The following is a 9,831-nucleotide window of genomic DNA, read 5'->3' as shown; positions in this document are numbered from 1 at the left end:
TCTATGTACCTGTAGTATCTTTCTCAAACCTTGATAACTTGCATTAGGTCTCTCTCTAGTCTTCCTTTCCATTCTGGAAATACATATACATCTTATTCTCCATACATAAGTCCTTCCCTACTAAACAACTCCTAGCTTTACATCTATCAGTCTAACATTCTAACATAATTTTTAGTTATTAATACCATGAGTCATAAAAGTAATAGCAAATTAAGTCACTATCTGTTGTAAGGCTTTCTCCACTTGTGGCTGGGGCAGGGAGGATGGTGGCACAAAGCAGTGCTTGCCCATTCCTTTTAAGGCCCCAAAAGACAAAACAAAGTTCAGTTTCTGTAGGGAGCCGTCCCTGCATTCTCCATTACAATGATGGCGCCTGAAGGCACTGAATGTAAATTATTGCGCAGGTGCTGGGTAATTTTCCATTTCCTTGATCTCTGCCTATTCCGTGGCGTCATATGGCCTGAGGAGCTGAAGCCAATCATAGGGTGACACGTCCCAGGCGGGGCTGCCAGCCTTTATTAGGGGACGGGATTCTTGGCTCGGGGTCTCTGCTCTGGTAAGCTTATGCTCTCCTCTCAAGACGCATTAAAGCTTTCCTGCAGAAGGATCCGAGTGTCCTGTGTGGTTCTTGCCGGCAAGACTATTGCGCGGGACAAGTTTCATTTATGGTCACCCTGAGGAACCAATGACTTAATTGGGCTTACATATAGAGAATTGGATAGGGGTTAGTGATGGGAGCGTGGATAATCCTCACAGTCACAGTGAAAAATCTTTGCTTAGTATATATGAGTTTTTTTTTTTTAATAGCCACATAGTTCTTATGTTGTGGGATATTTGTACATCATGTGAAGATGTGTTGCTGTGATTGGTGTAATAAAAGCTTAACCAATAGCTAGACAGAAGAGATAGGTGGGACTTGTACACTTGTACAGTTTGTACACTTGTACAGTGGTCGTTTTTACTGGAGGAATCTCTATTTTATGATATAAATAATAGTAATCTGCATTGGAAATTGTTTACCAACTAGCTGCCATTTAGGGTAAAATGTCTTTACTTATTTGGAATATTTCCTTCTCCCTGGTTCTGTCACAGAGTCAAGGGACCTGTATTGTGCAGGACATGGATATTTTGAGACAGAAGATATTTGAGACAGAAGATATTTTGAGACAAACGTGCTTGAGTTTGAGGTAGGAGGGTCACTCAGCACAGGACAATTTGCCAATATATCAGCAACCACATGGGCCAGAGTTATCTTTTTTGTTCTGTGCAAAATTTAGGAGGCCCCTCAATCGGGAAGAGGTCCCAGATCTTAACTAGAACTTTTGTGTCACAAAAGAGGTCAATAGTTTATCTCTGATGTATAGCAAGGCAGTGTGAGAGGAGAGTCTGATAAGAGGAAAACTTACCAGCCAGATTAGCATATGAGAAAAATGTCAGGAAATTTTGTTTAGAAGTTTGAGTTGGTAAAACCTGATACACAAAGCTGTAAAAACAAAGGCAATGGCAAGAGTGGAGACAGAAAGAAAACTTAAGGTGGATGTATCTACTCAGGGTTCTCTAGAGCAGTGATTCTCAACCTTCCCAATGCTTCAAGCCTTTAATACAGTTCTGCATATAAAATTATTTTTGTTGCTACTTCATTACTATAAATATCTGTCTTTTCCAATGGTCTTTGGGGGGTGGGACCCACAGGTTGAAAACCATTGCTCTAAAGGACCAGAACTGAGACAATATTTGGGATTTATTAGACTTACTAGAATGACTTATAGGCTATGGCACAACTAGTCCAACAATGGCTGTCTCCAGACAGAAAGTACAAGAATCCAGTAGTTGTTCAGTCTACAAGACATGACATCTCAGCCTGTCTTCAATGGATGTCAGAATCTTGAAGAAACAGGCTCTAATACCTTTGAAGGAATTCCTCAGCAGCAGAAGAGACGAACTTGACAATGAGAATGAGTGCAAGCAGGTGAAAAGCAAAAACTACTTCCATCCATGCCCTTTACATAGGGTGCCAAGAGAAGGTGTGGCCCAGATTGAGGGTGGTTCTTCTGACCTTAAATAATCCCATTACCTAAAAATCCCTCTCAACTGTGTTCAGCTGCTTGTGGTTTTAGATACTTCGGGGTGTAGTGGAATTGACAATCCAGAATAGCCTTTACAGTGGGAAATCTCAGACCATTTGCCATTCCCTCTTAGCAAGTTGTCTGAGTCAGTGAGATTTTGAAATTACAAAGTATTGTCCAATTTGTATTGGGCCCAGACTTTAGTCAATAGATATACTGTCTTAGTTAGGGTTTCTGCTGCTGTGAAGACACACCATGACCATGTCAACATTTAATTGGGGTGGCTTGATTATTGTTTCAGAGCTTCAGTCCATTAATATCATGCTTGAGAGTGTAGCAGCACAGGTATGCAAGGTGCTAGCTACATGTTCTTATGCAGGCAGCAGAAGTAGAGTGTATGTCACACTGACTGAAGCTTGAGTAAAAGACTCTTCAAAGCCTGCCCCCACAGTGACACACTTCCTTTACCAAGACCACGCCTACTCCAACAAGGCCACATCTCCTAATAGTGCCACTCCCTTTGGGGGCCATTTTCTTTCAAATCACCACTCATACTAACAAGCACCTTAAGGTTTGTTTCAAGGCAAGTCCAAAGGGTGTAGGTATGGAGATATTGAACCCTATTTGGGACAAGGTAAAAGTGATAGGTCTTCTTCCCAAATGGTCCTAGCTTGCATCTACTTCATAAATACCTAGCACACTGAGAATTAATCAATGAATTTAAATATAATTTATGGATCATTTTGTTTAACATTATGCAATAGATGATTGACAACTATAATGAGAAGTTACTAGAATTTAATTCAATTTTGAGCTGGAAAGAATTAAAAAGTTAATTATGCTTTTTCAACAAAATAAACAGTATGCTGTATTACATTGTGAAAACAATTTTCATAACTTTAAGAGCACCTATGTATCTGGTAACACTTTGTGAATGTTAAACTTCCTTCTGTGCCATGATTAATTTTAGTTATTTGGAAGACTGCCCTTGTTCTTAGGAGAACTAGCTCTGAATCAGTTTAACAGAAAGAAAAGAGGTGAAAAAGTGAATCTATTAAGAGAAAATGCTAGCAATAGAGGTGGGAGTTCATTGTTTTATTGTCATAAATTTCACATAAATTGGAAGAACTAAAAGTTAAAAAACAGGGGAAACAAGTAAAAATTGTGAGGTTTAATTTTTATTCATTTTTTAATAAAAAACTTTGTGTATAATCAAAGCAAGATCATGTCAGATTTATTCAAAGAGCTTATTGTACGTCCTCAGAAAGATCATAATTAATTTATTCATTAATGCAAGACTTTGTTCAGCTGTGTGCCATTTTACATATTCTCTATAATTATTTCACTATCATAATCATATTTTTCATAGGTAAAAACTTCAGTCATGAATTACATATCAGAATAATGATGCATTTCCTTAATAAAAATCCTTTCTAAGCAATTCTTATGTAACATCACAAGTCTTTTTTGAATCCTGTAAATCTAAGTACATTTTTACATCTGTATAGATCTGTTTCTAGCTATATATTTTGTATTGAATTTTCTTATTATTGAAATAATACAATAAGATCTTGAGCAAAATGTATTGCTGGTAGAAAGCAGGAATTAACTGGGAAAATGATTCTTTAATATCACTGTAGAGAACATGTTAAACATCAATCCTATCTTATAGAGTTATTATTATCAATTAGCATATCTTTTTGGATTCCTGAAAGCTGCTGGATCAGATAGTCATATGTACATGGCAAAAACAAAAGAGAAAAAAACAAAAACAAGAACAAAAAAGTCTTGATTTTTACAAAGCAGGAAGAGAAGACCAATCACCAAGGGTTTCCTCTGACCTCTGCATACACAGTTTTTCACACATGGAGACAAATGAATGTGTGTGTGTGTGCACGTGTGTGTGCATGTGTATGTGTGCTAGAAAATTTGGCCTGCTATAACTAGATTACTACAAACTAATTAACTTTAAAAGCAAAAATATATTATGATCCTGGATGCTGGGAAGTCTATGATGCAGGTGTCAGCAGATCTATCTATTGTATGATTAGATGTTCCTACATTAAAGTTTGCATGGTAATCCCCTCTTTAAGAAAGAAAGAGGGGCTTATGGGTAAGAAGGTGTGAGCAGGAGAGAAAGAGTTATCTTTGTTTCTTTCTTGTAAGACATTAATCACATCATGCTGTCTCCATCCTTATGGCCTAATTCCTTCTCCACAGTTTCACTTCTGAAAATCATCACATTACTGATTGGGATTTCCACATATTAACTAGGGAGGTTCCCAATATTCAATCACAACACCATGTAAATATATGTACTTGTTAGTTTTCTATAAATGGAATTATTCATCACAGCTCAGTACTCATTTTAACAATATTTTGCCCCAAACCAGAACACAATAGTTTTAGAAAATATTTAAATTCAGACTTGAAAATGATCATCAGTCAACATGATGCTTTGCATGACTTAGATAACTCCTCATCACATTATGAGCATAGATAAGTTGCAGAAGTTTGTATTGCTCAGGACATTAAAAATAACTTTGCTCTCAACCTAGCAGTTTTTTCCTAATGATGTACTTTTGGATTTGGGAGTTAAATATGTATCTTAACAACCATAAGGGGATTAATTTCCTCTATTAAACTCTTAAGCATTATCATTCAAATTCTATTTGATGTGGTATATTCAAATGAAATGTGATCAAATGGAAGCTTTGAAACTAAGAATTTTAAGCACCCAGGGCTCCTTCCTAAACAATCAACTGGTTCTAAAAGTGAGTCTCTATGTTACTCTGCAAATGATCAAGGACTTCAGGGTTATACTGCATTGGTCCCAGGCTGTGGTTCTATTAATTATTTTATAGATTAACGACACACTGAGCTGACACTTTTCATTAAGACAGCTGCTAAAACATCAGGAATGAACACTGCATTGTGTTTCAGCTTCAGGAGTATGCACCCAGAGGCTATTTAATATGCTTTAATAGCTACTCTGCTCCACATGGACACATTTTACTTAGCTGGAAATTTTCAGAAGCTCCACAGGTTAGAACCCATCACTGTCCTCAATTTTCAAATCATAAAATTTCAAATATCCATGCTTGAATTTCCAAGTCCATAGGAAAATATTCTATCTATATTCAAGCTGTGCAAATGCAAAGAAAAAAGAAAAATGAGATACATTATAATACAAAAAACCAAGAGAGGCAATCAATAATTGTTTCTGTTGGGAAAAAAAGCAAAACATGTTTATGTCATAGCTAATTCTGAGTTCCATTGGTAATTTTAGCGTTTTATATTTTCTCACAAATTATTTATGTTTATGGTATTTAGCTATCTCATGAATTTATTGCTACCACCTCTGAAGTAAAGAAATGAATGACTTATTTTAATATCCATTTGTAACATTTCCCAGAGTCTAGAATACTTATAACAATTAGGTTAAAAATACCTTATACCAATAATTACATGACACCTCAAAAATTTGAACCTGATGTCATTTTTTTGACACTGTCCCTTTAACATGTGATTTAATAGCCTTTAAAAGCTCTTCTCTCTGATTTTAAGTACATCAATTATAGTTATCAGTTCTAACTTTGTTCCTTCAGTTTTAAGGAATAATTTTTTTAAGTTAGAATCTTGATACTTATAAAGATATAAAGGTAAAAATGTCTTGTAAATTTTGTTTCACTAATTAACAATAAGAAGGCCATTGACTTGTAAACACAGATTCAGGGACAACTCACTAACATATTATCGACCAGGAGTATTGCCGTAAAGTTACAAATGGAGAAAAACCTCTCTTCTTTCCCAGGAGGGAGAAAACAGTAAAATCTCTACTGTGCTGGGCAGAAACCATGGTTGGTGTTTAGGTTGTTAAGGCTTGACTTAAACATTTTCAACATTACCATAGAAGAAAAATATCACTTACCCAGTATAAGATATCATTCATGTTTTCAATTTTGACCTTTTTTTTCCAGTTGTCGATATGCAATAATACATTTTTTCTGACAACAGCAGTGAGACAGGGACCCAGTGAGCTACTGTTCTGACCACAAGAGGAAATCTATGCTTCTTGAATAATTTACTGTCTTTTAAGATCCAATCATATCTACAAAATGTCTATCTGTATATTTATGGATTATTCAGTCCTTCATGATACAATCAACTTTGTTTTAGGCAATTTCGTCCAACTGTGGGGTGACATAAATTTTGAATATATTCAATGCTGATCAGGCTGAGATATGACATTTATAGGTTACATGTATTAAATCCATTTTAAACTTACAATGCTGCCACCTGGTAATGGGTTTGTTCAGACATAACCCTCCCCTATTTTAAGTGGATAATTACCCTTATATATGGTAGCCAGAATAACAAATAAGTTAAACTGTCTGTGTCCCAATCCCCAGAACATATGACTGTATCAGCTCACATGACACAAGTTGTTCTATCAGTTGGGGCTACTTGGTTACTAACATTGATGGGGTCAGCATATTAACAAGAGTTCTCAGGAAAAGAAGGCAAGGAGTATAAACAAAGAGGTCAGAGTTGATGATAGAGGCAGATGTATGACTTTCTCCAGAGATGACAGAAAGGGACATGACTCAAGCAATGCATATGCCTCTGGATTCTAGAAATGAGGAGGAGTCTCTAAATGGATGGGCGTTCTGCCAACAGAAAAGTGCCACAGCCTTGGCAGACTGACACACCATACCTCTAGAGAACCATGTTAGGTAACCTGTACTACCTAAACATGATGTAGCAGATTTTGAGATCTTTTTGTTTGCCATGCAGGACTCACCCATTCCGTTGACATTAACTGTGTAAGTTGTTAAATACTGCTGAAGAGAAGCAGGTAAAACTTCCCAGCAAACTTCCTCAGCCTTGACATTTCTGACCTTTAACACCCTTGCTTTCACATTTTAGCCCCTTTCTCAAAATTTCCAATCCATATCTATCATCATGACTGCCCTATGTATCATTTTTCTCTCCCTTATCACTAGCTCATTTAATTAATTCATTTAACCTGATCAATATATTACAATTGCCTCAGTGACCATAAACATAACTTACTAACACTTTTTTAAATCATTAAGATTGTGAATACCTACAAAAGAAAAAAAAGTAGCAGCATTAAGTTTAAGTTCTGGCTACTTACAAAACAAACTGTGGAGTGTATAACTGAAATTTATATGTTAAGGCTTTCAAATTATTTCTGGTGAATTACACTTTTTATACTTATTTTATTTTACGTGCGTGAGTATTTTGGTCTAATGTATGCTTGGTGAATGTGCGTCTCATGCATACCAGTTAATGCAGAGCTCAGCAGGGGCTATTGAATTCGCTGGAACTGGAGCTACCAAATGTTGTGGGCTACCATGAAGGTGCTGGCAACTAACCCACATCCACTACAAAAGCAAAAAGTTCTCTTAACTGCTGAGTCATCTCTCCAGCCCTAACTTTCAAATTATTATTTATGAGTTAACAAATCACTGATAACTATTGATAAATGCTATCATATATTTAAGATTCTCCCAATGGGTATATTTAAAATAATGTATTTATAAATAAGTTGGAGTTATTTCAGATGTTAAGTACCATTTTTGACACATACACACACACACACACACACACACACAACAACAACAACAACAACAACAACAACAACAAAACACCATAAACGCATTTAAATCTTACTTAATTTTAAAACAAACAAGGAAATACTTAGATGTTGCATAGAAATATGGTCAGTAAAGGTTTACTTTCCTAACAGAGAGCTGAATGCTGACAACATCATACAATTTTAGGTAATTCTTAAACAGACAACCTGAAGATCTACACTGCTGTGATCAGTTTCACCCATGTCAGCATCACATGCAAAAACCTTAATCATCCATGCTTTGTGTAATTGGCTTGTTTCCCTAGCCACACTCTGACTTATGTTGTTCTTTTGTAATACAGATGCTCCGAAAAGTTGAGAGCCTATTTTATGCCTGTGAGTCTCTCTCTCTCTCTCTCTCTCTCTCTCTCTCTCTCTCTCTCTCTCTCTCTCTCTCTCTCTCTCTCTCTCCCTCCCCCTCCCTCCCTCCCTCCCTTTTATGAAAAGCTGATTGATAATTATGAATCCCAACCAAGGACTTGTTATCATCGGATTGCTAACTAATCTCTAAGTAATCAAATAAAGAGAATCAAATTCATTAGAGGTTGCCACCTCCATCTAAATTCCAAATACTATGACATTCACAGACCATACTTGCTACTTCTAATGTGATATATTTCACAAGCAAAATGGATATATTCCAATATGTTTACATTATATATGTCTGATTTGTTATTTTGAGCAAAGTTATGGTTTTATACGCTATAGCAGCCTAGAGAAATAGCATACAGCATGAGTTCTATAATAAATAACTTCACATAGTATGATGGGAATTGGCAAACTATAAAAGTCTAATAAGATATTAATAGAAAATATGAATAAAATAAGAGCAATTTGGGTGAAGTACCACAAAAGAAAAGAACAAACTTGGGCCAGAAGTCAATGAAATTAAAATAAGGAAAACAGCGTGAATTATTTAAAACCCAGCACTTTGGAAAAAAGTCAATGAAACTACATGGAAGAAAGGCAAGGAGGGCAAGATTAGAAATACACAATGAGATTAATAGGTGGGAGATGGTGGGTACTGGTTCTCTTAACTGTTGAAGTGGATTTTCCATGTAATAATGAAAGAGAATTTAGAGCAGGCCATGGGTAATGAGTTTAGACAAGAGTATGAGCTCACCTTTTGCAAAAATGTAGATAAATAAGTCAATAATTATCTATAGGTACACACATATGGTTAAATATATATAAACATATATATATATATGTATAATTTTCTTTTGCCACATGCATTATTACTAGGTGGAGTCCAGTTAAAGCAAAGAAGCACCCAGAAATATGCTTTGGGATGGGACATCTGCTTCCCAATCCATTCTTTGTCCTTTCCCATTGTTCTGAGCCAAACAGTTATCCCCAATGGTGAGTTTCTGCTGTGAAGTTCCTCTCTAGTCACAGGCATGGATATGGCTAGTATTTATCCAACTGTTATAAAAATTTGATAATGATAAGGAGAGGTAGCTTTCTCATTAAATATCCATTTAGTTTTCATTAAAATACTAATTTATTTATTTGAATATCACTACTACAAAATGAGTATTTATCACTAAAACTCATACTATCACTAATATTCATTTATTAAAGATTTATTTGTACATATACACACTGTGTATATGAACATAATATGCATATGAACAATTACAATTATATATGTGTAAGCATACTTACATGACTTGGTGTATTTAATATGTCTAACCTCAGATGCATGTAAAACCCAAACTTATATTATTCTTTTTAAAGTAAGGATGTCCACATCTGAGCAGAATATGGGATTTTTCCACTTATTATAAAAATGTGTCAAGACCAAAGGTTAGACAGAGTATGGCCGATTTCAAAATACAAAACATAATCCTAGCTCTAGAGTTCACAAATAAAACATTGACAGACTTTCTAACTGCTGACAGCTCTAAGAACCTCACATTTTGGATGTTCTGCTGACAGTTAACATAGGGAAAAATTAATATTATCTCCCTGAATAAATTATTCATGACTGTTGTCTACTCTTCATTCTAAAAAAAGAAAGCCATAAAAAGAACTATTAATCACATCAATCTTAATTAATTGGATAATTAATTGGATTCAGTAGAGGAGAGAGAACACCAG

Source organism: Cricetulus griseus, assembly GCF_003668045.3.
Source record: "Cricetulus griseus strain 17A/GY chromosome 1 unlocalized genomic scaffold, alternate assembly CriGri-PICRH-1.0 chr1_0, whole genome shotgun sequence".
In the NCBI taxonomy this organism is placed as follows: Eukaryota; Metazoa; Chordata; class Mammalia; order Rodentia; family Cricetidae; genus Cricetulus; species Cricetulus griseus.
This window is presented reverse-complemented; position numbering follows the sequence as displayed.